Source organism: Mauremys reevesii, linkage group 14 (assembly GCF_016161935.1).
Source record: "Mauremys reevesii isolate NIE-2019 linkage group 14, ASM1616193v1, whole genome shotgun sequence".
In the NCBI taxonomy this organism is placed as follows: Eukaryota; Metazoa; Chordata; order Testudines; family Geoemydidae; genus Mauremys; species Mauremys reevesii.
This window is the reverse complement of record NC_052636.1, coordinates 35,985,793-36,013,774: the sequence shown is the minus strand read 5'-3', so window position 1 is coordinate 36,013,774 and position 27,982 is coordinate 35,985,793. Positions and strand designations below refer to the sequence as shown.

The following is a 27,982-nucleotide window of genomic DNA, read 5'->3' as shown; positions in this document are numbered from 1 at the left end:
CAGAGAAGCAGCAAAATTCATCAAACATAGAACTGGTTCTGACTTATTTCCTTGGTCTTAAAAGAGAACAAGGACCTGAGTCTCCTCCCTGTCAGTAACCCCTTGCTCAGCCAATCAGGGTAGAGACTGAGGACGGGAGGCTGAGGGTTCTCACCAGAGAGCCCAAAGGATGGCCCAGGTCACTGGTGGGGATCACTGCCCGAGCACTATTTCAGCCCCACATTTTTGGGTGGAGCTCCGACAGTGGGAGCTGCAGAGCCCTCTCCCACAACACACACACACACGGTAGTGGGAGGGGAATAGGAGAAAGGACAAAAGAAGGAAGAGATGAAGAGAAAGGAGGGAGGAAAAGGTGAAACACAAAGGACAAACCCTAATGTCCCCAGTGATTCTAAGGGACAAAATCCCAGGTGCGGAATAAAATTCTGCCTCCTTAAGCTCGTGTTTTCCATGCCTAGAATTCAGCTGTCACCAGCTGGATCAGACTGAACAGGTTTCAAACTTCCAGGAGGCTCTTACCTTGTAAACAGGGACGGCTGTTTTCCAGTAAAATCACTAAAGGGGAAGGAGAAAACTCGAAAGAGGTTCCTCCTGGTGCTCACGTCCGTGAACCCGAATACTCTCTCAGTCCTCAAAGAGAGACCTGGAGAAGGAGACTTGCTGAAGCAAAGCCACAGGGGTCTCTGAGGTTTCCCTGGCCCCTCGCCCCTGTCCTACCTGGCTGTTGTCAGCATCTTTCTGTGAGGTCACCACCTCCCCACCACCTCGGACCAATAGTCTGAGGTCCTGCAAAACGCCTTTGTGATGTCACTGCCACACCCCTCCCTTGCTGTGCCAATGTCCTGCCCCTGCCTAGGCACTTTGGAGGTTTGAGCTACTCCCTGTGGATCACCCCACTCAAGGAGCGTTCGTTCTAGGCAGCAAGCCGGCTAGACAGGGAAACATCAGACGCTGCTCCCAATGCTACACTCAGATTTTCAGAAATGAGTCAACTTTATGGCCAGAAGAGACCATTAGAGCATCTAATCTGACCCCCTGCATATCACAGGCCTCCTGTAGGACACCATAGCTACTTTTGGGGCAAACACATTGCAGAAAGGCATCTAGTCTTCATGAAATGACATCAAGAGATGGAGAATCCACCACTTCCCTTGGTAGCTTGTTCCTGTGGTGAATCATCCTCGCTGTTGAATATTTGTGCCTTAGTTGTAATATGAATTTGTCTCTTTTCACCTTCCAGCCACTGAGTCTTGTTATGCCTTTCTCTGCTCGATTCAAGAGCCCTTTAATACCCAGTCTTTTCTCTCCATTAAGACACTTCAACACTTCAATGAAGTCACCTTTCAATCTTCTCCAGCCCTCAGAACATTTGGTGGATCTTTGCTGTCCCAAACTCTAATTTCACAACATCTTTTTCAAACGAGGACACCAAAACTGGAGGCAGTATTCCAGTATCAGTCTCACTGATGCCGTGTCACCTCCTGTGACGTTATTGACATAAACTGTAACTGTATAGATCACCATTGCAACCACTGTTCTATATTTGCAGCCAATATTGTATAAAGGTAGTTGTGTAAGGGGGTCTATGGAGAGGTTCTGATTGGTTAATAATGATGCTATCTCTAGATGTGTATCATTTTTGTAGTTGACGTTATGAATATTGGTTCTATGCTGCCTGTATTTCAAACTTGTGCTCTGCTTCTGGGAAACACCCCAGACAAGTTGGTGTCATAGAATCATAGAATCATAGAATTCAAGATCAGAAGGGACCATTATGATCATCTAGTCTGACCTCCTGCAAGATGCAGGCCACATAAGCCGATCCACCCACTCCTTAGCAAGCGACCCCTGCCCCATGCTTCGGAGGAAGGCGAAAAACCTCCAGGGCCATTGCCAATCTTCCCTGGAGGAAAATTCCTTCCCGACCCCAAATATGGCGGTCAGCTGAACCCCGAGCATGCGGGCAAGACTCTCCAGCCAAACCCTCTGGAAAAGATTATATCATACCATTGACCCATTGTACTATTTACCAGTGTGGCACTTAATTGACCTATTGACTAAGCCCGTTATCCTATCATACCATCTCCTCCATAAACTTATCTAGCTTAATCTTAAAGTCATGGAGGTCCTTCGCCCCCACTGTTTCCCTCAGTAGGCTGTTCCAGTATTGTACTCCCCTGATGGTTAGAAACCTTCGTCTAATTTCAAGCCTGAATTTCCTGACTGACAATTTATATCCGTTTGTCCTCGTGTCCACATTAGCACTGAGCTGAAATAATTCCTCTCCTTCCCTGGTATTTATCCCTCTGATATATTTAAAGAGTGTGATCATATCTCCTCTTATCCTTCTTTTGGTTAAGGAAAACAAACCGAGCTCCTCAAGTCTCCTTTCATACGAAAGGCCTTCCATTCCTCGGATCATTCTAGTGGCCCTTCTTTGTACCTGTTCTAGTTTGAATTCATCCTTCTTAAACATGGGAGACCAAAACTGCACACAATACTCCAAATGAGGTCTCACCAACGCCTTATATAACGGGACTAGCACCTCCTTATCCCTACTAGAAATACCTCGCCTAATGCAACCCAAGACCGCATTAGCTTTTTTAACGGCCACATCACATTGCCTACTCATAGTCATCCTACGATCAACCAGGACTCCTAGGTCCTTCTCCTCCTCCGTTACTTCCAACTGGTGCGTCCCCAGCTTATAACTAAAGTTCTTGTTAGTCATTCCTAAATGCATAACCTTACACTTCTCACTATTGAATTTCATCCTGTTACTAACACTCCAGTTTACAAGGTCATCTAAATCTCCCTGGAGAATATCCCGATCCTCTTCTGAATTGGCAATACCCCCCAACTTGGTGTCATCCGCAAACTTTATCAGCCCACTCCTACTCTTGGTTCCCAGGTCAGCAATAAATAGATTGAATAAAATCGGACCCAAAACCGAGCCTTGAGGAACTCCACTGGTAACCCCCCTCCAACCGGACAGTTCCCCCTTCAATACTACCCTCTGCAGTCTCCCCTTTAACCAGCTCCTTATCCACCTCTGGATTTTCATTTCGATCCCCATCTTTTCCAATTTAACCAGTAATTCTTCATGCGGTACCGTATCAAACGCCTTACTGAAATCCAGATATATTAGATCCACCGCATTTCCCTTGTCTAAAAAATCTGTTACTTTCTCAAAGAAGGAGATCAGGTTGGTTTGGCACGATCTACCTTTCGTAAATCCATGCTGTAATCTATCCCAGTTGCCATCGGCCTCATGCTCCGGAACCACTCTCTCTTTTAAGATTTTTTCCATGACTTTGCATACTACAGATGTTAGACTAACAGGCCTATAGTTCCCCGGGTCACTTTTTTTCCCCTTCTTGAATATAGGAACTACATTAGCTAATCTCCAGTTCTGCCTAGCCGGCTTGATGCAGGTTAGGGAAATGTGAGAACCACTACACGACAGAAACTCCATTACAGTGCACTGCCCTGCCCCGCCCTCAAATTCCCTGCACTTTGGTGGTGCTCACCCTGGCACACACTGATGGGCGAACCTGGAGAAACTGGCAGCAGCTCTCTGATGGGTCAGCTGGAAGAGCAGAGGACTGGAGCCAGGGATCAGGAAGTCGTCCTTACATCACCCTTGTGACTCTAGCTTGAAGGGGAGCTTCTTTTTCTTCCCCTTGCTGAGAAGCAGCAAGAGAAGAAAGAAAGGTCCGGTGGGCCAACTGGGTGCAGAAGCCAATGCTGCCTTTTCCTGCAGTGAAGCCCAAAATGAGGGACTTGCATTGAGTAAAGGCAGTGCTGGGCTTCCAGGAAAGAGCTCACTGCTGCAGGAAGAGGGATGAAACAGCCTGCTGAAACCTGGGATTGAACCAGGGACCTTTAGATCTTCAGTCTAATGCTCTCCCAACTGAGCTACTTCAGCACCTGCAGGGGCCTTTTTGGGCTACTGCTTCTCACCTTGAAGTTTATTCTCCATAAACCATCTCTCCAGTCAATAATGGCCAATGCAAGACGGACATCGCTTGCTATTTTAGCACTTGGAAACGTCATCAACTAGTCTCCGGATCTCTTGAATGCTGCGCTTCAGTTCATGGGGGAAAGGCGAGAGAAGCGACCTTTGAACAAAGGGCTGGGGTTAACATCCTAACGCTGTCTGTCTCCGACTGTAACACTATTTAATACCAGCCCACCCTGTGCTGGTGACAGTTCCATTTCTAGATGTTAGTACATTTCAGTTACTGTCAAAATTAAAAGTTTCTATATGCTTAAAAGAAATTATTTTTTCATTTGCTTATATACGGCATGAATAAATACAGATTTACACATCCTAGCATGAACATTTATTGTCTTATATGATAGAGAAAATCCTGCATCCAGATTGTGCATCGAAATCATGAAATGAGCTACAAATGCAATAAAAATAAGGTATTCAATGGTTTAACATATGGAGTGGGGGGGGGCACTGAAGACACTTCTTGCCTGGGATGCCACTTGGTCTAGGGGAGGCCCTGTCAGGGAGAACAGGAGTTAGTCTCACACGCCTATTTCCAGGCTGTAATCTGTGGGCGCCCTGCTCTGGGTGAGGGATTGCGGCAGCCCAGACTCAGGGCTGGAACAGGCCTCGGATTGAGGGGGTGGCTGCCTGGTTTGCAGAGCTCTGATGTCTCAGACAATGTGGCTTTCCCAAAGCCTCAGATCTGCGTCCCCAGAAAGCTCCTCTGCTGCCTCCGCTCCTTTCACAGTCTATAGCAAGGAGCAGCAGCAAGGGTCAGGGATGAGCCATAGGCACTAGGTGGGGGGCAGAGGCTTCAGGAGGAAACCCAGCCCCCAGAGCAGAGGGGGATGGGAGGCTTTTTCTCTCTCCTTAGCCACGGGCTATAGCTCCGAGAGCTCTGTGAAATGCCTCCCCACCCACAACCTGGGGAAGGGGAAGAAGTCTCAGGTTCTAGCTCGATTTGGAGGAGGATCACTGGCCCCTAGAACCACTCGCTGCCCTTTTGCGGAGAAACCTGTGATGCCCAGAACGGGGCTGAGATAAATGCTGACAGGAGCCAGGAATTGCTCCCCTGGAATAGCAGCAGGACTGGGCAGCTGGAAATCTCCCCAAAGGAGCTGAAGCCTTGGTGGGTCAGACATAGATGCCCCAGGTACTGCATGGGGGGCTTAGGTTTGTTTCTGGACAAGAGCAGTGAGAGTTTTATTGCCTCAACATTTCAGTAGAAAAATTCAGACCCAAAGTGTGTGTGGTGGGGAGGTCGATAGCGGTTTCTTTGGGTTTGATTTAGTTTGTTTTCTCATTCTCGTTGTAAAAGCCCTGGGTCATTTTGTGGAAGGCCAAGGACAAGTAAGAAAAGTTAAAAATCTGTGTTGGAGTGAGGGGGTCTCTGTGTGCCAGGGCAGGGGTGGAGATTTTAATGGGGAGGGGGTTAGGGGATAAACGAGAGGCTTTTGCGGGAACACAGGGGGATGTTTTGCAGTTTAACCTCCCCACTTTCCTGTGCTGCTGCCCAGCTCCGACCCCACTGACACCCCTTTGACGAAGTGGGAATTTTCTGGATGTTTTGTTTGCATCTTGTGTGTACCTCAGTTTCCCCTATTTGTTGCACGATTATCTAGGTTAAAGGTCCAAAATGTGGGGTGCACCCTGCCAGGGGGAATGGAGTAACATTCAGGGGGATGCAGCTGGGCCTGGGCCAGCCCCCATGGGGCGGGGAGGGGGAGCCACCCAGCTCCACTCTTGGCTCCAGCCCCAGCTCTGGCCCCTGCCTCAGCCCCTTACCCTGTCTGTGTCCCTTCCCCCTTAGCTGCGGCCCCACTCCCAGCCACGACTCGGGGGGAGCATGGACGGGGTGGGGGCATGACCCTGAAGTGTTTTGGGACCACGGATCTCAGCGGTGGGACAAGGGGGTTAAATCTTGGCAGAGACCCCCAAAGGGCAGGTGTGGCTGCTGTTGAGCTGCCTGGGCCCAGACAATGGCCACAAATTCTGTCTCCTAGCAACCGATGGCCGGGGCGCACCTGCTGCAAGAGGCCAGCTGGCTGGGAGGAGTCGGAGAACAAAGAACGAGCTGGAGGCCAGGTGAGCAGGTTGCCAGGGAAACAGGACAGAGGACAGATGAGGGGCAAAGGGCCTGGCTGAGTCGGGCTGTTGGGAGCAAGGAGTCTGCTGGGTTGGGGACTCGACGGGAGAGCCCAGGCTCTGAGTTCAGGGGCTGCCCAAGATGGACGTTGCTGAATCTTCCTGCTTCCTGTGCGAACACAGAACTTTCCCAGGCTGGATCCCAGACCCCTAACGAACCTTCTGTTGTACAGCGCTGGCTGAGAGTCACTGGGGACTGTGGAAGTTGGGGTGCAGGACTCCCCTTCGGGGGGGTGAGGCTTTCCAAGGTGTCCGATTCAGGTGGACTCACTGCAGGAAGCTCCTGGTGTGGAACAGGGGGGCTGAAAGGTCCAAGGTCAGTCCCAGGAGGGGCTGAAGCCAAGGAGGCTTCCCCCAGTGAGGGCGTCCCCTGGGGGGGTCACACTGAGGAGGCTCCTGCCTGGGTTTGACTCCGAGCTGTTCCAGAGCACGGAGCCTGTGTGCCCCTCACAGCCCCCCATCATGTGACCTACAGTCTCCACTCTGGCAAAGCTCCCTGTCCCTAGGCTTTAGCATCACTAGCCCCTGCTTAGTGACTAGGGGTCAGTTTAGGGCAGCGGACCCCAAAATGTGGGGCAAGACTCCTAGGGGGACACAGAGGAAGATTGATGGGGGCACCTCAGGGCCTGAGCCAGCCCCCATGGAGGGCAGGGAGGAAGCCCCACTCAGCCCCACTCTGTCCCAGCTCTTCCCCAACCCCACCCTCAGCCTGGGCCCCTGGCTCCCAGCCCGGCCTCGACCCCCTTACCCCTGTCCGCACCCCCATCCCCAGCAAGCAACGGCCCCACTCCCAGCCCCGGTTCTCGACCGCGGCTTCCGAGGGGCCACAGCCATGGATCCGAGGGCACAGTGTGAAATGTTTGGGGCCCACTGGGTTAGGGTGACGTCCTCAATCACTTCTCTGCAGTCCAATGAAAGTGATTCCTCACCCACCCACCCCTCCATCAGGACGGCCTAGGTACGTTCTGCTGCCCTTCACTCGTACAGGAAGGAGAATAACATTTCATACCACTCAATGCTAAAGTGATTTGCAACCCACCACCATCCCAAACTGGTCATTTTGGGGAAGCGGCCCCATCATGCTGCATAGCTAGGCAGAGTAGGGGTGTCTGTGCAAACACGGCCTGTTCCTGAAGTCTTCCCCCAGCTCCTCACTAGATGTGAGGGGGGAGCTCATTCAGCCCCTGCTTACGCTTAGTATTTAAAAACTCCTTAATGGCCCTATCTCTGCCGGCCTTAGATTTCTCCTCCTGTCCACTTCCTGATAGCTCAGATGAGGTGGCTGAGTGGTTAAGGTGATAGACTACTAATCCATTGTGCTCTGCACACATGGGTTCAAATCCCATCCTCAGCAGCTGCATTTAGTCTTCACCCTCCTTTATAGACAACCGTCTCCCCACTTTGGTACAATGACAGATCAAACAATGTTGCTTCTTGCAAACAAAAACCTTCTCAGAATCTCTCCCCCACCCCACCCCCTTTGCTTCAAATAAAATGTCTAAATACCAGATTTCTAAAACAATTCTCTAGTCCGGCATTACTTAGTTTTTATCTCAAAAGGGAACAGCCTCATAATCTGCCCCAAACACCCTGGGACCTCCCCAAATAATTAAACTACCCCCAACCTGAGCAAGGCCACAACAGTGAACCAGAGCTAGTGCCTAGGCCAAGCTGTTCTGAAGGAGGCAACTCAACCATTTTCTCTCTGCTTCCCTTGGCAAAGTCTGACTGAGAAAACAGAATTCCCCAAACTGAAAATTTTCTGCTGAAAAACCACTACTAGTCTGTTTGGGGACTTTGGTTTGAATGTATTATTATTATTCTCTTCTGATTTCTGAATCAGTTTTGCCATCCAGGTGTGTTTCCAGCTGTTGAGTTGTAGGGGAGAGAGGCTAACTCATAATGTCTCTACCCCCCCTTTCATAGTTTCTTCCAACTGGCTAGGAAGTACTTTTGCTAGGATGTGAGCAAGCAGTGTCCATTGTCGCTGTGCTATCTCGGAGAAGTCTGCATTGTACACGGTTCCTGGGATAGTCCTTGGGAGTGTGGATCCCTTTAATGGGCCAGCAGCGAGTCTGGCTCCTCCATTCTCACACCTGAAAGGCTGGTGGTGGGCATTTCCCAACCTCATCTCAGTAACACACACAGAGCAAAACTTCCCAGCCAATGCTACACACACAATCCAACACAATATTAATGTTCAACTGACCAAGACTTTTGAAATGACACCTCACCAGGCAGACTTTGTACAAACCGTATCATCATTATATGAGAGTGGTGAATATGGGGCTTCCAGGGTGCTGCTTTGAGCACAGCGTGCCACCCATTGGCTGACATTGCAATGGAGACGTACCCTTAGAGTCCATCTCTCCTGGGATAAAGATGGCAGCATGGCTGGCCTGGACCATCTGACCTCATGAAGCTAAAGCTGAAAGGCTAAAAACTGTGGTGCAGATATTTGTGTTCACACTGAAGCCTGGGTTCGAAACCTCACCCTCGTGGGGTCTCAGAGGTTGGGCTCAAGCCCATCTGTCTGCACTGTAATTTTATACTCTTGCAGCCCAAGCCCCATAACCCTGAGTCAGCTGACCCGGGCTTTGCGACAGGTGCCCTGGGTGTGTTAATCACAGTGCAGACATAACATTAGGCTACGTCTCCAGTGCAATGAAACACCCACGACTGGCCCGTGTCACATTAATCAGGGTCATGTGGCTTGGGCTGTAAAGTTGCAGTGTCCGTGTCTCGGCTCAGGCTCAGTCCCCTGCTCCAGGAGCCCAGAAGGTTGGGAGGGGGTTTAGCAAGTGGAAATGGTAAAACCGCAGGGGAGTATTACCCTGGACTCATGGCATTTCTCCATTGGTCTGTCTGCTCTGGGGCAGGGACAGAAACACGTCCTGCTGCTTTTGTTATTTCAAAGGGTGGTTTAGGATTTTCATTCGCAGACACAGTGCACAAAACAGGACTCAACCCTCGGCATAAACTAAACGAGCTGCCCACAGATTCTGGCAGCCACAATGAGCATTTGGTGTGAGAGCTCAGACCTGCCCCTGTCCCAGAGGGATGGGGTCGTCTGTGAGGGGACTGGACCACTGACCTATCAGCTCCTAACTCCCAAACTTTCAGTAACTCTATCCTCAGTGCCTGTGAGTGTAATTTAAACCATAAGAAAAACCACACTAGGCTAGACCGAAGGTCCATCTAGCTCTGAATCTTGTCTTCTGACAGTAGCCAGTACCAGGTGCCCCAAAAGCAACTCAGGAAGGTACCACTGGAACTTGAACCCAGGATCTCCTGCATACAAAACAATGGTTTTAGCCAGCTAAGCCATGGTGTCTTCAGCTGCTGAAGGGATCATGTCTGCACACACCTGACTCTCTGCCAACCTCCATCTGGGCCTGACAAGCTTTGCTGGTGTTTGGATTCAGTAAAGCAGAGGAGCAGGTGAAGTTTTACTCCCAAGATTCTTTGGACAGGTCTACACTACAAAATTAGATCGGTGTAACTACATTACTCAGGGGTGTAAAAAATGTACTTCCCTAAGCAATGCAGTTATATCAGCCTAACCCCGGTGCAGATAGCGCTGTGCCAACAGGAGGGCTTCTCCCATCAACATAGCTTGGGGAGGGGCTTGATTAGTGAAGATGAAGAGAATAGGTGGCCCATGGCTCTTGCATTTGGGGAGGCTGGGTGTGAGCGTTGGAAGCTCCCTGGAAGTGGGGGGCCCATTGGTGCCCAGACCATGGCACTGCCCCCCCTTCTCCTCTCTCTGAGGCCCCACCTGTGCTCCCCCCTTGCTCCTGTTTGGCCACTTCCCACCCTCGCTCTTCCTCTTTGGCTGAGGACGGCTGATCCACCTCTCGCTCGCTCCTCTCCTCCCCCAAGGCCTTCCTGCCTCCTGCTCGTGCCTCTCCACCCGCTACCACAAGGTCTGCCCACCAGCCGCCACCACTCTGACCCATCCCTGCAACCCACCCTGCCCACCACCCACACCTCTGTGCCTCTCCCCTGAGACCTGCCCTGCTCACTGCCCCCACCTCCGAGACCTGCTCTGCCCACCGCTCGAAACTCTCTGCCCCTCCCGAGACCCACCCTGTCCACATCTTTCTTCGGTCATCTGTTGTTATTCCATGAAGCATCAAGAATGGAATAAAAAGCTGAGTTTACTCCAGGGTGAGGAAACAAAGAAGCCACCAACCCCCCGGCATTGCTGCTTTAGTTAAAGTGTTTAGTTAAAACAGCTATTGAATGTCCTCCCTATGCCCCTTGTGTCACCAGAGCACATCCATGCTAGCAGTTCGTGGATGGCAACAGAGAGCAGTGCACTGTGGGTAACTATCCCACTGTGCAACTGGCTGCAGGGTGTTTTGGGAAGGGTTTGCAATGCCTCACGGGCTGGTACAGCATCACATGATGCAGGTTTCTCTATCCCACCGTTCCACGGGCATCTTACTAGATTGCCAGCTGCTTTTCAACTGCAGTGTGCATGGCGGGGTAGAGACTGTTTGTGTTCTGGGGAGAGACAGTGTGTGTGCTGGGGAAGAGTGAGTGGGTTGAGCTAGGTAGGAGCGGATCATTATTATCCCTACGCGAAAGAGAGAGAAGTTCAGGCTGAGAAAGGAGAATTGACTTCTCTTAGGTCACACAGCCAGTCAGGGGCAGAGTTGGGAATAGGACCCAAAAGCCCTGATTTTCAATCTAACCATCGGATCTTGAATTTCATACACTGAATGACCTGAATAACGTGCTCACAGATGAGCTCCAGACCAACAACAGTGCACACGAATTATTCAGCAAGTATTTGAGAACTGCAACATTTGAGAGAATCATGAACTGCTCACAGCCCAGCCCAGGTGGGGAAAGTGACCAGGATGCATGGGGCACATAGTGTTGCTCCTCGCTCCCCCCAGCCTCTGTGGGGCCACGGAGGAGCATTAGGGCAGGGGAGAGCAGTGAGCACCTTTGCATGGCCACACGGTGCCCTTTGACCCCCTGGAGCCCTGGGCGGCTGCCGGGGGCCCCACCCCTAAGGCCGGCCGGGCTCCCCAGCACGAGCAGCAGAGACACAGGGAGACTGGCCACCCACTGAGCAGAGGTAGCCTCGGCGGCTCGTAATGGAGGCTCGGGGGGGCTCAGCCTCCCCAAACCTTGCGTTGCCAAGGGGACAGTGGGGCCCATGACTAGGGGCCCTGGGCAAATTAGGCCCCCCTGGGAAAGTCTCCCCCACGGTGGCCCCAGGGCTGGAGGAGCTCCCACTCCCTGCTACGGCCCGGGGGCTGCAGCAGGGGCACAGAGCTTCTCTGGTCTCGGGGCCGCAGTGGGGCAGGGGTAAAGGAGTGACAGGGTGGGGCCAGTGGGGGAAGGGGTGGAACAGAGGTGACAGTGGATGGGGCTGTGGGTGGAAGGTGTGGAAGGGGGCGGAGCCACACACAGACGTGGGGGGGGTCATGGTTCCGGTGCTGGGGCCCCCGCACTTGTTCTCCCTTTCCCTGGGCTTTGGCATCACTAGCCCCTGCTTAGCGAGTAGGGGTCAGTGGTCCCCAAAATCTGGGGTATGACTCCTGGGGGACACAGAGAAAGGAACCCGGGAGAAGCCTCGGAGCCACCTCAGCCCCAGCGGAGCCGCAGCAGGATCCACGCCCCCCCCCCACCGCTGGGATTTGGGGAGCAGAGACTGGGGCCCGGCGGGGGGGATCCCCTGTGGTGTGGGGGAAGATGGGGGGTGTCAGGCAGGGAGGGGAGAAGCTGGAGTTGCGGGGGCGGGAAGGTCAGTGGGAGGCGCGGGGGGTTGAACTGTCTCTGGGCAGCCAGGAAATTCCCGGGCAGGCGGGCGAAGGGGGGTTAATTGGATCCTTCCCCTGTTTGTGCCACTTGCCTCTCACCCCCGATACAAATTCTCTCTAGTTCTGCCCCTTTTCTCGCTCAGTGTCTCACACGGGCTATAAAATCTGGGGCAATTTCCCCCCTTTCCCCTCCAATGAGCCGCTCTCCCGTCTCCCCTAATCAACAACTGATATAAAATCTCTCTGATTTCCCCCCTTTCTCTTTCATTTCTATGTTATTATCAAATGTCAATTAAAAATCCTTTCGTGTTTGGGGCTGTTCCCCGTGTTTCCCAATCCCAGCAACTTCTTCTTTGGAGGGAGCCTGTTGCCCTGAGTCCTTCTCCGTCTCCATCATGGAGGTCGCAGGGGGTTAAATTTCCCAGAGATCATCTTTCTCTTCTCCTTTGAGAATCATTCTCCCCCCACCCCATCACGGTTAAAATGTTTGCCTAAGAAAGAGACCAGCCAGATATTTAATACCCATCAAAGCCAGAGGCCTCCCTCTGTTTGGGGGATCAGTGGTTCCCAGCTGGTAATGGGAGAGTTGGCTGGACCATTTTCTTTCCTCCAGCTGGCACGGGATGAGGAGGTCACTCTGAGTGCAGTGTGGGTCCAGAAGTATCCCAAACCCCATGGCAAATGGCCTCTGTGAGGGGTTGCTTCCCGCAGTGCTCAGATGCAGCCACCTCTGGGGTGGATCCAGGGTGGCCATTATTTGCTAGTGACAGGGCTTGGACATTTCTTACCTATTTTGTCCCTCCAGGCCTTCCATTCTCCTGTTCAAGAGACATCCCCCAGGGCTCCCTCTGCCTGTGTGACTGGCCAGCAGGGGGCGGTGATAACTCTCTATCCACTTAGCAGACACTGTGCGGTAACCCTGTTGCTCTGGGGGCAAGCCAGAAGCAAGCTAGAGGTAATGAGGTTAGATCAATCAGGGAGGGTGAGGCCCTGTTCTAGCAGTTGAGGTGTGAAAACCAAGGGAGGAGAAACTGGTTCTGTAGCTTGCTTCTGGCTTGCTTATATTTACCTGCCCCTGGAAATTTCCACTCTTGCATCCGAAGAAGTGGGTATTCACCCACGAAAGCTCATGCTGCAAAACGTCTGTTAGTCTATAAGGTGCCACAGGATTCTTTGCTGCTTTTACAGAACCAGACTAACACGGCTCCCCCTCTGATACTTCATAAACATCTTATTAACCAACTAATGGAACCTATTGAACAGTTTATACTTCTTACACCTAACAATGAGATAAAAAAAAGAACACAGACAAACCTTGTCAGTAACGGCTAATGTCCCAACTGGGAAGCATGTGAGCTTGTTGCAGGGCTGCTGCTCAGGGACGGGAACCTCCTGCCACCCAGCCTCCAAAATCACTCAGGCTGCACTTTCTGCACGACTAGGTGCTGGCTGAGGGGGGCGTGGGAATTGGTGGCCTCTGCTGCAGGTGATGGGAATCTCAGGTATTTAAAGCCATGGCCTAGAGGAGGGAAGTGCCTAACTCCAGAGTGTGCAGCTGCCTAGGGCCAGGGCTGAGGATTTAGAGTCCCTAGTGCAGCCGTTGCAAGGTTCAAGCAGGCTCAGCCCTGGCATTGCCACCCCTCCTGCGGCTAGTAGCTGCAGCTGGCTAAGGCTGGCCTCTGGGAACTGGCCCCATGGCTGTAGCCAGAGAAGCTACAAGTGGCTCTGTGACTACTGGGGGCCATTAAGCTAGAGCAGCTAAAGACACTGGAGTTCACCTCAAGGAACAGAGGTCACCAGTAGGACAGGAATGTCAGGGGGAGCAGGGAAAGAGGGAGCAGGTCAGGCTGGCAGAGGGAGCTTCCAGCTGGGTGGGAGCATGTCCAAAGTGGAAAGGAAACAAGCATGGGGAGAGGTGGTGGTGACCAGGTAGCAGACTAGCATGTAGATGGGAGCAGAGGGAGAGAGGCTGGTGGCTTCAGATTCCCAAGGGCTAAGTCCTGACTTTGCGGAGATGGTGTTTGCAGGTGGCTGGCTCACATGGCAGGATGGAGGCTGAGGGGGGGATCTGTCAGAACTGAGCAGGTGTCTGCCGGCTTTAGAACTCTGAGCTGAGACTAGGACCACATGCCATGACTGGTGACGTGGGGGGTACTGGAGACATGGCTAGAGAAGGTCTGAATGAGAAAGGAGATAAATCTGTGGGGAGTTTCCTTGATCACTATGAAAGTTCTGCTCACTGTGGACACTGGTAAACCCACATGGGTGTACAGCTCAATGAGAAAACCCGGGGGCTGAGGGAGCTGTGTATGGCAATGCGTACAGTCATGGAGAGGTGTGTGATCAAAATGAAAAATGTCTCTGAGGTTCAGTACTGGGTATGCTATGGCACCAATTGCACTGCCCCACCAGGCCCACACTCGGAGCCCACAGTGACTATATAGGGGCCTACGAATATGTTTGGTGCTGGGACCCACAGAAGGTTAATCCGGCCCTGACTGCCTGAGCACTTCCCCCGCAACGCGCGCGCGCACACACACACACACACACCCCTCCTGGTGTTGGGAGGGGAACAGGAGAAAGAACAAAATAAGCAAGAGAAGAAGAGAAAGGAGGGAGGGAGGGATGGAGGAAAATGTGAAACAAAAAGGACAAACCCCAATGTCCCCGGTGATTCTAAGGGACAAAATCCCAGGTGCACAATAAAATTCTGCCTCCTTAAGCTCGTGTTTTCCATGCCTAGAATTCAACTGTCACCACATGGATCAGACTGAACAAGTTTCAAACCTCCAGGAGGCTCTTACCTTCTAAACAGGGACGGCTGTTTTCTAGTGAAATCACTAAAAGGGAAGGAGAAAACTCAAAAGAGGTTCCTCCTGGCGCTCACGTCCGTGAACCCGAATACTCTCTCAGTCCTCAAAGAGAGACCTGGAGAAGGAGACTTGCTGAAGCAAAGCCACAGGGGTCTCTGAGGTTTCCCTGGCCCCTCGCCCCTGTCCTGCCTGGCTGATGTCAGCATCTCTCTGTGAGGTCACCACCTCCCCACCGCCTTGGACCAATAGTCTGAGGTCCTGCCAAAGGCCTTTGTGATGTCACTGCCACACCCCTCCCTTGCTGTGCCAATGTCCTGCCCCTGGCCAGGCACTTTGCAGATTTGAGCTACTCCCTGGGGATCACCCCACTCCAGGAGTGTTCGTTCTAGGCAGCAAGCCGGCTAGACAGGGAAACATCAGACGCTGCTCCCAATGCTACACTCAGTTTTTCAGAAATGAGTCGACTTTATGGCCAGAAGAGACCATTAGAGCATCTAATCTGATCCCCTGCATATCACAGGCCTCCTGTAGGACACCATAGCTACTTTTGGGGCAAACACATTCCAGAAAGTATCAGAGGGGTAGCCGTGTTAGTCTGGATCTGTAAAAGCAGCAAAGAATCCTGTGGTATTCACCCACGAAAGCTCATGCTGCAAAACGTCTGTTAGTCTATAAGGTGCCACAGGATTCTTTGCTGCTTTTACATTCCAGAAAGGCATCTAGTCTTCATGAAATGACAGCAGGAGATGGAAAATCCATCACGTTCCTTGGTAATTTGTTCCTGTGGTGAATCATCCTCGCTGTTGAATATTTGTGCCTTAGTTGTAATATGAATTTGTCTCTTTTCACCTTCCAGCCATTGGGTCTTGTTAGGCCTTTCTCTGCTCGATTCAAAAGCCCTTTAATACCCAATCCTTTCTCTCCATAAAGGCACTTCAGCATTTCAATGAAGTCACCTTTCAATCTTCTTTTGATAAGCTAAACAGGTTGAGCTCTTTCAATAGCTCACTAGAAGGCATTTTTCTCCAGCCCTCAGAACATCTGGTGGCTCTTTGCTGCCCCAGCTCCAATTTCATTGATGCCGTGTCACCTCCTGTGACATTATTGACATAATCTGTAACTGTATAGATCACCGTTGCGACCACTGTTCTATATTCGCAGCCAATACTGTAGAAAGGCTGTTGTGCAAGGGGTCTATGGAGAGCTTCTGATTGGCTCATTATAATTATGCTCTCTCTAACTGTGTATCATTTTTGTAGTTGATGTTATGAATATTGGCTCTATGCTGCCCGTATTTCAAACTTGTGCTCTGCTTTCAGGGAACACCCCAGCCAGACAAGTTGGTGTCAGTTCTGCCTAGCCTGCTTGATGGCCCATTACGGACCATCAGCTCTACAATCGACCCACCGAGAAAAGGTAGATACACCTTTTGACTCAGCAAGGTCTGCAGGGACCTGCCTATGGACAGAACTCTTAAGGTTTTTCTATGCCATGTGCTTAGGGAGATGTATTTTCCATGCCCTGGTTCCTCACTGACCCGGGGAGAACAACGGAACACGAGAACAGAAACCTTCCCCCAACAGATTTGAAAGTATTTTCTTCCCTCATTGGTCCTTTTGGTCATGTGCCAACCAGGTTATCTGAGCTTTTTAACCCTTTACAGGGTATGTGATGCTACCTGTAGCTATACGTTTATGACACCCTGTAAATAGCAATCTGCAGAATCTGATTCTGAGAAAGGGCAGGGTGAAGGGAAATGGCTTCAGCAGATTTACTGAGCATGCTCAGTTCATGTGAGCATGCTCAATGCACCATAAGTAGCAAATTCCTACACACAGCAGTTACTCACACTACACCTGAGGCAGCATGAGGCAGGGGCTCCATCGCTGTCCAGACCCCACCCAAGAGCAGATCCCCAAGGGCTGCGAGACCCTCAGCTTCTGGGACCTGTGTGTGGAGTCTCTCTTCTGCCCACCCAGGGCTGCCCCTGGGGTCCCTCTGGCCCTTGCCCCTGGCCTGGGGCTGCAGCAGAGCCTGGGACTGGGTCCAGCTGGAGAAATTCCCCACCTCGGATGGGCAGAGAAAGTGCTTCAGTGAAAGTCTGTCCCTGGAGCAGCCCCTCTGGGGCCGCATCAGCAGCCCGGAGCTCAGCCCCGGCTCCCAGCGCACACTGGAGGCAGCAGCATCAGCAGTGACTCGTACCTTACAAAGCCCGGCCACCAGGAGCTGCCCCACGGCTCTTTTCCTTGTTTTTCCTGCTTCCTTCCTACCAGCCCCCCACTGCTCCAGCCCCTTCCTGGCTCCTTCAAGCCCAACCCAGGCTGCAGCTGCCGCACTCACTGGGCCAGGGACTGTCTGAGGTGGGAACTAGCCCCATCTCTGCTCCTCCTCCTGCCCCTGTGTGTCCCAGAGCCGCTGCAGGAACTGACCCGCACCCAGGCTCTCGCTCCTATTAGCACTCGCAGGGGCCAATCCAGCTATGGGAGAGTGAGCACCCCTGGGAGCAGGGAAGTGACCAAGTCTCCCTGCCAGAGGGTGGGGGAGGGGGAAGAAAGGGAAAGAGGAGAGACTGAAAGGGGATAAGGAGAAATAAGTGGGGAAAACAGCACCCAGCTCTTTTCTACTGCATCACCCCTGAGCAGATTGCTCCTGAGCTCTGGGTAAATAGCCCCCCCAGTGTCTCCCAGATCCCCCTGCTCCCAAGGCAATGCACATAGGGATCTCCTTCCTGCCAGGCATGATTACAAGTAGGTGCGGGTGTCACCCTTATGCCATGATTGGAGAAGGACAGCAAAGCTTGGGGACACGTGTCTGTATTTCCAGTCCAGTGTGACAATACCGGCTCCAGGAGGGGTTTGTTCTCTGCTCCTGCTGGATGGGCACAGAATGGGGCAGCAACAGGTGTGTGTCAGTTTTTGTTGCTCCACGTTCCTTAACTTAGAACAGTGTGAAATGAAGAAAATGGAGATTGAATTAAAGGGAAATACACAAAGAAAAGTTCCAGCCCCTGTTGCTTATTGAAAGAAATGACTCAATTTCCCAGTTACTTATTTTATTAACATGAACAAATAAAGCCAAGAGCGCACGTCACTAAGGCTAAATGACTATAGACACCACTCAGCTAAGGGTTAAACAACACAGTGATAAAGTTCAGGTCAAATCAGGAAATCAATGAGTTAACAAGGATATTGCGCTGGAATCAAGTCGTCAATTTAGTCCAACCATCAGATTAATACAGCAGAAAAACCAACCCCTATAAATCCTAAAAGAGCAACCCAAGAAGGCAGGTGCACATTTAGTGATGCCGAAACCCCAATCAGAGATTCTGACCCAGGCAGTGCAACTCAGATTTACCCAGCTGAATATTTCAATACCGAAACCAAATCATTGCTGACATTTAGCCCACAACCTCAAAGCTAATTAGTGAAAACTAAGGAGAAAACTATTCTGTAGCTAATACTTCTCCTCGCCCTCTCGCCCCAAAATACATACAGACCTTAAGAGACACATTAGTAAAAGAATTCAAACAGCTCTCGCTGAACAATATGTATCTGACCACTCAATTCCTTGCAATGCTTGCACAGGTGAGGAGCATGCGTTCTGTCATTCCATAGGGCAGGGTTTTAAGGCTATCAAATAGAAAGACTGGGAGGTCTCCAACTTCATAAAAAGAAACAGATGAAAAAATAGAAAAGGGAACAAAACATTTCTAAGATAATAAGGGGTTGGATCTCTGCACCTCTCGGGCTTTGGATTCGCCCGGAGTAGGAACTGTAGCTGCAGTTTAGGAACCAGGTACTGGCACAGATTTCCTCTCTCTCAAGTGCAGGGTGTGACCTATGTCTCATTCTCTCTGTCTCCCATTGGGTGATGGGACCATGAGTGAGAATGAGGAGGGGAAACCCCAGCAGGAAGATGCTGAGGAATTAGAACCACTTGTGCTCTATTTTCACACTAATTTTTCAAAGAAGCAGGAGGCAGAGAGGTGATACAAATGCATTAGACTCAAGAGAAAAACTAACGACAGGTCTACACTAGGAGGGGGGATTGATCTAAGAAACACAACTTCAGCTATGGGAATAGCAGAGCTGAAGTCGACGTATGTAGGTCGACTTACCTCGGCATCTTCACAGCGCTGAGTCGACTGCTGCTGCTCCCCTGTCGACTCCGCTTGCGCCTCTCGCGGTGCTGGAGTACCAGAGTCGACGGGAGAGCGCTCAGGGATTGATTTATCATGTCTAGACTAGATGCGATAAATCAACACCCCAATAGATCGATCGCTACCCGCTGATCCGGTGGGTAGCATAGACCTGCCCTAAGAGACCAAACCACAGACTCTGGACTCAGCATTCAAGTATCCTGCAGTCTGAACTTCGCATCTGATACATTCCCTCATTGGCTACCATTGTTTGGCCAGCAAGGAAGTGCTCCTTGTCCAACAAGGCAGCCAGATTGGGACCCATAGGCATGGAATGGCTCTGAAGGAATCAGCTGTTTCTCTCTGTGCTTCATCTAACTTTGGAATCAGATGGTAAAAGACAGTTGAGCCCAGTTTAATCATGGCATCCTTTAGGATAGTGATCAATGCCACTTAACTAGGGAGCAGGATTCTAAAAACACCATAGCTTCCACATCTGGGGTGAAAATCAATCACCACTACCTGCAATTTCTACCTGAGTTCTTGTCAAATCTTTGACCTTACTTGGAGTAATTTTACACTTCTCTGGCGTAGAATTCTTCACCAACCACACAACAGATCAGTAGCGACAGTGAGGTACAACTCCCCCTACTGTGCCCTTTTATTTCTTTAATCTGGTGGCACAGATTTCAATTACGAACTAAATTCAGGTGCGGCTTAGAATCCCTGTAAGATACCAAATGTCAGGTCTCTATTAAAAATAGGTATCTTTCTGCAGCTCTATCACATTCAACATGGGTTTCAATTTCTACACATTTGCAGCATCTCCCAGCGGTGAGCTGAACAGAAATGTCACCTCCATTTTTCCCCATCTCTACCTAGATAGGGATTGCATTTCCCAAATAGGCAACATGCACCTGATTAGGAAGGAGATATCTTCAGGAGCGATAGGGCCTGGGCCACAACGGCTTTGGGAGCCCAATGCATGGGTATTTTGCTTAGTTCCAAGTCATTTACTAGGGTATCATCTTCCCAGCCCTTTAGGAAAAAAGATTGACCTAACCAACTGCACAACAGGGGGATTGGGATGGTGATTGGGAATAAGGGAATCCCTCTGACTTACCCTATCTCCTATTGTTACAGAGGGTGAAATGACATTTTCCCCTATCCCTGCCCTGTTCCTGCTCTTTGTTATAGTTCAATATAGTTTAAGTGAGGAAAATGGTAGTAAAAATATCTGCTCCCCAGCACAACCTGAACCAACATCAGAGCAACGGGGAAATGAAACAATTTGTTCCCAAAGGGGGAACTCGATGACTAACAATTGCTGTGAAAAGGGGGAACAGTATAACCATGATGCTCAGGGTTTGTTTAGACTAGGAAAAGTGATGCAGTTTAGGTCAGGACAAGGGGAAACCTAATGGCAGCCACTGCACCTGGACTGCATCTGCTCTACAACTATAATTGTCTTTTTACACCAAGATCACTAACTTGAGCAGCCAACGCCATGTGCAGCCCTAGTGGATGTCAGGCACAGGTAGTTTTTGCCTCAGTGTAGCTTGTTGGGAATCAAACCTCTCCCCCCAACCTGGAGCTGATGGAGCTTGACTGTTCTCAGTGGTAGCAGATGACAGAACAAGGAACAATGGTCTCAAGTTGCAGTGGGAGCCATCTAGGTTGGATATTAGGAAACTAATTTTGCTAAGGTGGTGGTGAAGCACTGGAATGGGTTACCTAGGGAGGTGGTGGAATCTCCATCCTGAGAGATTTTTAAGGCCTGGCTTGACAAAGCCCTGTCTGGGTTGATTTAGTTGGGGTTGGTCCTGCTTTCAGCAGGGGAATGGACTGAGGTCCCTTCCAACCCTGATATTCTATGGTTCTATGACATACACTCCTACGGCTCAACAGAAAAGATCACAGGACTGACCCCAAAGAAGGGTGAGTTGGAAAAGGCAGAAGCAGGCAACTCATCTGGGAGAGCTGAGCTACTACGGTGAAGATGGTGCAAACATCACTATGGGGGAATTAGCAAATGTGATTAAAAAAATATATATCTTTGCTCAGCCCTAGTCAAGGCATTTATTACATTTCTCTCTTACGTGGATTTTCTGATGCCTGATAAGGTGTGAGCTCCAATTGAAGCGTTTCCCGCACTCGGAGCATGTATAGGGCATTTCCCCTGTGTGGATTCTCTGATGTGATATGAGGGCTGAACTATCAGTGAAGCATTTCCCGCACTCAGAGCACGTGTAGGGCATCTCTCCTGTGTGGATTCTAAGATGTGTGATAAGGTGTGAGCGCCGACTAAAGCTTTTCCCGCACTCAGAGCACGTGTAGGGTCTCTCTCCTGTGTGAATTCGCTGATGTGAGATGAGGGTTGAACTATCAAGGAAGTGTTTCCCACACTCAGAACATCCATAAGGTTTCTCACCTGTGTGGATTCTCCTATGTGTGATAAGGGCAGAGCTTTGATTGAAACATTTCCCGCACTCAGAGCACATGTAGGGTTTCTCTCCAGTGTGGGTTCTCCAGTGTGTGATAAGGGTAGAGCTCTGACGGAAGCTTTTCCCGCACTCGGAGCACATGTAGGGTCTCTCTCCTCTGTGCATTCTCTGATGAGTGACAAGGTCTGAGCTCCCATTGAAGCTTTTCCCACACTCATGGCATGTGTAGCATGTCTGTTCCAAGTTGATTCTCTCGTGTGGAATAAGGTCTGAGAGGCTACTTAAGTTTTCTTCTGACCTCTGCTGAGTCTCACAGGCTGTTTCTTTTTCTGGGAGTGCACAACTCCCGGAAACGTTCCCTTTGGATCTTCCTGACAGCGTTCCATGTGGTTCTACTTGCTCAGCATCTTCCTGCTGGGGTTTCTGCTCCTCATTCTCACGCACCATCTCATCACCTGATGGGAGACTGAGCCAATGCAGACATAGGTTACTACCTGCACCGGAGAGAAAGGAAATCTCAGAGAGAGGAATGGAAAAAGGGATGAACAAACCAAAATGTGTGTGGGAGAGATCAAACCTATCAGGTGCTGATTTTCACCAGAACACTCAGGTGAAAGCTACATTGGGCAGGGACCTGCTGCCACTTGTCAGAGCATAGGTGGGAAGCCATGAGTCACATCTGCAGGGAACAATCCTGAACTTGGAGGTCTCATAGGGTCTTTGTAGGGAATCCCAAATGTTTCCTGAAATCACAGACAGTTTGAGGGAATCCCAATTCCCTACCTGTGCAGGCAGCTCTCAGGAGCACTTCTTTCTCAGCGCCCTGGAGATCTGGGACCCACGGCTCTTCCTCTCGTTCCAGCCTGGAGAACACATCAGGTTTGGAATCTGGAAGCCCTACTGCAGGCAAAGAAAATAAGGGAAGTCAGTGGAATTTGTGGGATACTTGTCACAAAGAATATTCCATGGTTTTACCCCCGGCTCATTTTTAAGCAGTAACATCCCAAGGCCAGCTTCCTTGGCTCAAAGTGGCAGGAGAGTTGTTAATCATATTCATTACCTTAGTGCCTAAGAACGAACTAACAGTGAGTCCCCATTGTGCTAGGCAAAGTACAAACACAGAACAGTAGATGGCCCATGCCCTGAAGAATTTACAATCTAAATACACAAGACAGACACAGAATGGGTTAGAATAGAGATATTCAGGCCTGTCTGTAAAGCCTAGACTTTAAGAACTTAGGTGTATTTTTATCACTTAGCTAGTTACGGGGATATAAAAACAAAGAATCAAAATCACAGTCCGCCTGTGAATGGGCCTTCTCTCACTAGGATAGTCTGAGGCCTTGTTCTTAGGCTAAGGCCTTTGGCTAAGCAGTAGGGGCAGCCATAAGCTGGGAAGCGAAGGGTCACATCCTCACATCCCAAACCAGTCACACTGAAATAAGGTGCTATTGGGCTGTTAGGAAGTCGATCCTGTCCTGATAGTGCTCATCACCACCAGATAAAGAAACAGATCTTAAGATGGTTAAAGAAAACTTAGTTTGACAGCATTCTGTCCGGCAAGAAATCACTTCTCAATAGTTGCGGTTGTGAAACTCTTTTCTGTATTGCTTTTTCTTTATGTCCCACAATTTTCCATTGTTAATCTGTCTGGTTCTCTAAGTGTTTCTCTCTGCTGTATAATTAATTTTGCTAGGTGTAAGTTAATTAGGGTAGTGGGATGTAATTGGTTAGAGAATTATATTACAATCTGTTAGGATTGGTTCATTAAATTTCAGTACAATGATTGGTTAACGTATAGCTGAGAATATTACTATATAAACAGGAGGGGGAAGGGAAATTGGAATCATGTTTGTTAACAGGGGGGAACATGGAACAGGAACACAGGCAAGGCTCTGCCGCATCAGAGCTGGGAAGGAAACACTGGGGAACAGACTCTATGGGAGTATAGAGATAAGCCCGACTGGTGTGAAGGGCTTCGGAATATGCTTGCTTAGAAACTAACCCCAATAAACATGGCATTGTCTGCGCTTCGGACTTCTGGTCTTTTGCTGCTTGCTGTCTGCGTGACAAGAACCAGGGAAGCAGGAGGCCTCTAACATAACTGACATGACTTGATAACTAAGAGGTGAGCTTTTAAGGAAGGTTTTAATACACGTTGGAAATGATCAGGGATTCCCATGAGCACTGATGAGGGGACCATGCAAAATATGCATTTAGTTCCTTGTCTTATTTTATATCCTTTCCCCATTAGGCACACTGGCACTGTCATGGATCCATGGGATCTGTGCAATGCCTGGGCTTTTAAATAGTCCTCTGGCTTCAACACTCCTACTTCAACCTGTGAGCTCTGCCAGCAGGACCAGCTGAACGACACTCCTGTTCAGAGACTGTTCCTCAGTCAATGCACAGAGCAAGTTTTTGCTGTGGCACTGGGCAGACTGTTAAAACATAGCAGGGTTCATTAGTGAACCGAAACACAGCACTGGAAAGTCCTTAGATTAGCACAGGGAAGTGAAGAAGACATTATAGTCCATACTGTCGAATGCCCTTGAGCCAGGCTACTATAGAAAACACTTTGGTTTCCTTTAACTGCACCTGTCCATTTGTCTTCGCTCTGGTAGAGCTCCCTGCGTCTGCGAGCCCAGTTCTTCCTGTTCCCAAAAACATAACGAGTCCAAGTATGCTTCACTCAGCCAAGCGGAGATCCTCCCATGGACAGGTGACAATCATTCCCTTGTTTCTGTCGGGTATTCCACTGATGTAGGTTGGTCCCAGCCTGTCCTTAATGACCCATTCATATCACTCCATGACAGCTACATGACAAAACACCTCATGTCTCCTGCTCGTTCTAATCACAGCAATACCAACCACAGAGGGAAACTGAGGTGCGTATTGGCATCATACAAGTATCACCAAAATTCCCACCTCTCTCACACACACACACACTGCTCACAGCCCCTGGAGAGAAAGCAACGCACAGGAACTGGACGTTAGTCCAGTGAACACAGTGGAGGACAAGCTGCAATCCTCAAACCCTGGTGGAAAAGGAGAGGCATGTGAGTCCCTATCCAAGCACATGCCCGGGATGGCAAGCCGCGGGGGCCACCCTGGAGGTCCCTGTGAGGGTGGCAGTCAGGCAGCCTTCGGTGGCTTGCCTGCGGGAGGTCCGCCGGTCCCATGGATTCAGCAGCAATTCGGCGACGGGTACATTATGCAGCTTGATCCTTGCCTATGATTTCAATTATAACTGTCTGTGTTTCACCAAATTTCATCTTCTCAATTAACCTTGCGTAGCCATGTACAAGGGCGAGTTGTGCCCCAATACGTCATCTTATAGATGTAAAAATAGTACAGGCTACACCACCAGCCTGTGACATCATCAACAAAGTGCCCATTTGTGCCTGGGTAGTGGCCCTGCTCTGGGAGGGAGGATGCAGCAAGGACTCAGGATCGGTGGCCAGGGTCTCTGTGCACAGAGATGGGGAGGTTATACGGGGAGGGCGTAATGAGTGGGAGAGGGAGGTCAAGAGTTAAAATAATAATATTTGGGGAAAACATGTATATAAGTGAAACTGAACAGAAAGAAAACTGGAGTGTAGGCTCTAGAACAAGGCTTGGGTAGGGATTCGGGGTTAAAGGTCTGGGATCCCCCACAGCTCTGGATCCCCAAACCTCTCCTCCCTCCCACTGACCCACCCAGCCCACTTCCTGGGTGCCCTTGCTCCACACTCCCCTCCCCTTCTTCCCATTACTCTCAGCTGTCACCACCTCCTGGTGCCTTGGGAGCATCTTCTGTTCCCTCCTTGTCTCTCACAACCTCATCCCCCCTTGCTCCAATTTACCTCTAACCCTGCACACACCCTCCCCATGTCCAGGCACCCCAGAATTATCTACTCCCCCGACCCCTTCTCCTCATCTCACATGGCTCTGTTCTCCTTTCACCTTTGGGCTCCTGAATGACAACGTTATATTCTCTTCTATCAAAAGAGGAGTTCATCTGACTGTCACACAAGCCCTGCATCGGTCACACACCTATTTACTCAATTTAGAATTCTACAGGAGGCATATTTTCCTCTTAAAATGAGGAAAAGGCATGAAAGCTACAGTTATTAATGTAGCCAATAAGGACACATTAAATGCAATTTCAAAATGACTGATGACAAATGTCTAAAAATTATTCTAGTGGGTGGGAGATAAGGCAAAAAAGTGGGGGCAAGGAAACTTGTCAAAACTTGGATGATGAATAAAGGTATAAAGTTATTACTGCTCAGGTTCTTTAGAGACCCCACAGCTTGTAATGACCAAGGTAACAGAACTCCTTACCCAGCGAGGTCACTGTCTCATAGTTCTCCTGCATGACATCCCTGTAGAGGGCTCTCTGAGCGGGGTCCAGCAGAGCCCCCTCTCCCCTGGTGAAGTACACAGCCACCTCCTCGAAGGTCACCGGCCCCTGAAAGAGCGAGAGTCCAACACTCAGGACCTGCCGCCCCACTCACAGCCCCACACTCATGGGGGAGAGGAGCCAATCAAATGGAAGCTCTGGGTGGCTCACAGGCAGAGTCCCACCCCCACCCCGCTCAGAGCAGCCAGGAAACGCCAGGGGGAGGGACGAAGCGAGAGCCCCTTGTCTCTCCCAGCAGATCCATCCCCCCCTACTAGCCACAGACGGACACAGGAGATGGAGGCCCTGGCAGGGTGCAGGGAGAGCTCGCTGGCAGGGAGCCCAGCGCTGTTCTCATTGTGAAGAGCTGGACGGGGCCAGACTCAGTGGGGGGCAGACGACATGACGGTCCAGGGGGGCCTTGCTGAGGGGGTTCCTCCAGCAGGGGTGTCCTGTCTCTCCTCTTCTCCCACTTCTCTTCAGCTGTCTGCCCCTGCACCTGTTCCTGCAGCCCTGCCCCCCCTCCCCACTTGGAGCTGCCCCCGGCCAAGCTGCTCCCAGGAGCCTCCTGTGCTGTGCGGGGGGAGGGGGGGGGAGCGGGGGGGTGGCTGATGTCGGGGTGGCCCCACCCTCCTGCCTCTGTGACCAGTCTCTGCTGAGCTGAGGTGGGGGGACAAGATTCTGTGCTGCTGCCTCTGGGTCAGGAGTGGGGGCTGCTGGCCCCTGCTGCCGTGTGAACGAGCCTTCGGACTAGTGAGTGCCGATGGGCTGGGAGTGACAGCGGGTGTGTCTCACACTCCCCCACCACACACACTTCAGTTACTGTTGTTACTTCCTTTTACCTCCTGTCAAAATGCACAAAGTACATGTAGTCTCTGTAATTTTATTCTTTCACATTCGGTCAGGATGACAGTGCTGGTAGTTTAGCTTTTTAACTGATCTCTGAATTTCATCATTTTATTTCTGTCTTATGCTTAAATTCAGTTCTCTGAGTAACGAGTTCTAAAATGCCTCACCTGGCCTGGCTGGAGTAATTATCATTATTACTGTTATTGCCGTATTGTGCTTTGTCATTCGTTATTTACAATGATACAATCAAATAACAGACTGTACATTTTGCTTGTACTTACCTTAGCAGGGCTCGTTTGAAAAAAATAGCTAAACTCAAAACTTTAGACACTGTGCAGATGAAGATCATTTATCTTCAAACTGTATTTTTAAATCTGTCTGTAAAGTAACTTAAAATTTCTATGAATATAAACGCAGCTCCAAGTATGATACTAATAGCAATGATGGAGTCAAATCTTACTGAGTCACATACATGATCGTGATATGCAGAGAACCAGGCACATGCAGGGCAGTGGAGTTTTTATAGCACGTTGGAGGCCTTAGAAAGAAAAAGGTTAAGAACCCCCCCCCCCCAGCCTCCCTGGTGGGTGCCCCCTCACACCTCACAGCAGCCGCTGGTTAATCAGGTCAGGCTCCAGCCCTGGGATTCTGGCCCATTTTCCTAGCCCCACCTAGGGGGGGTTGTTTCCTGTCCCACAAATTAGAGCATTTCCACCCTCTTACCTCGTGGGTCTGTTCCTAGAATGGAAGCCGCATATTGAACAAGTCCCAACAGGTTTGCTACACCCTGGCCTCCTCCCATTCTCCACCCTGGGAATTTTTTGGCAAACTCCAACCCCCAAACCAGACTGCCCAAGCCTCCCTCCTCCGGTGCATTTGGTGTCCCTCTCCCTCCAGCAGGAACCCACCAGCAAACCCCCAATAACCCCTACCTGGACAGGATCCTCTGCAGCCATTTCCCTTCCCTGTCCCATGGGAGGATGGGATGAGCTGGAGCGAAACATGGACGACATCCTGCAGCCTGGCAGGGCGAGAAGGGCAGTTGCGGAGGTTTCAGAACAGGCTTTAGTTCATGTCACATCACGATTCCCCCAGGCCCTTTCCCTGCAGAGACACAGCCTAGGCTCTGCCATGCTGGGAACATGCTCCAGCTCTTTATTGCAGGGGAGACCTGGCCCCTCCTGCCAGGCTAAGCCCACAGGGAGATTTTTCAGCCTCCCCAGTAATAAAGTCTCTGAACAAAATGCTGGAAAGGAGCAGAACCAAAGGGGCTGGGCAGGCTCCATAGGGACACTGGCTCCTCCCTTCCCCTCCTGTGTGGCCATGTCCTGTCGCTGGCAGAGATCGGCCCCCCCATCTCCCCCCCAGAGGCAGCCGTGTCTGCGGGTTCCCCCAGCCAGCACCTACTAACCCCCACCCACGTTGGGGG

General features: G+C 50.6%; 2 non-coding genes across 2 annotated transcripts; one reads left to right on the top strand and one right to left on the bottom strand.

Annotated features, from left to right (window-relative positions):
* Positions 1 to 3,855: 3,855 nt before the first annotated feature.
* TRNAF-GAA lies at positions 3,856 to 3,928 on the bottom strand. The gene has a single exon. It is a non-coding gene; the product is annotated as a tRNA-Phe (tRNA).
* Positions 3,929 to 7,417: 3,489 nt separating this feature from the next.
* TRNAS-ACU lies at positions 7,418 to 7,499 on the top strand. The gene has a single exon. It is a non-coding gene; the product is annotated as a tRNA-Ser (tRNA).
* The last annotated feature ends 20,483 nt before the right edge of the window (positions 7,500 to 27,982 follow it).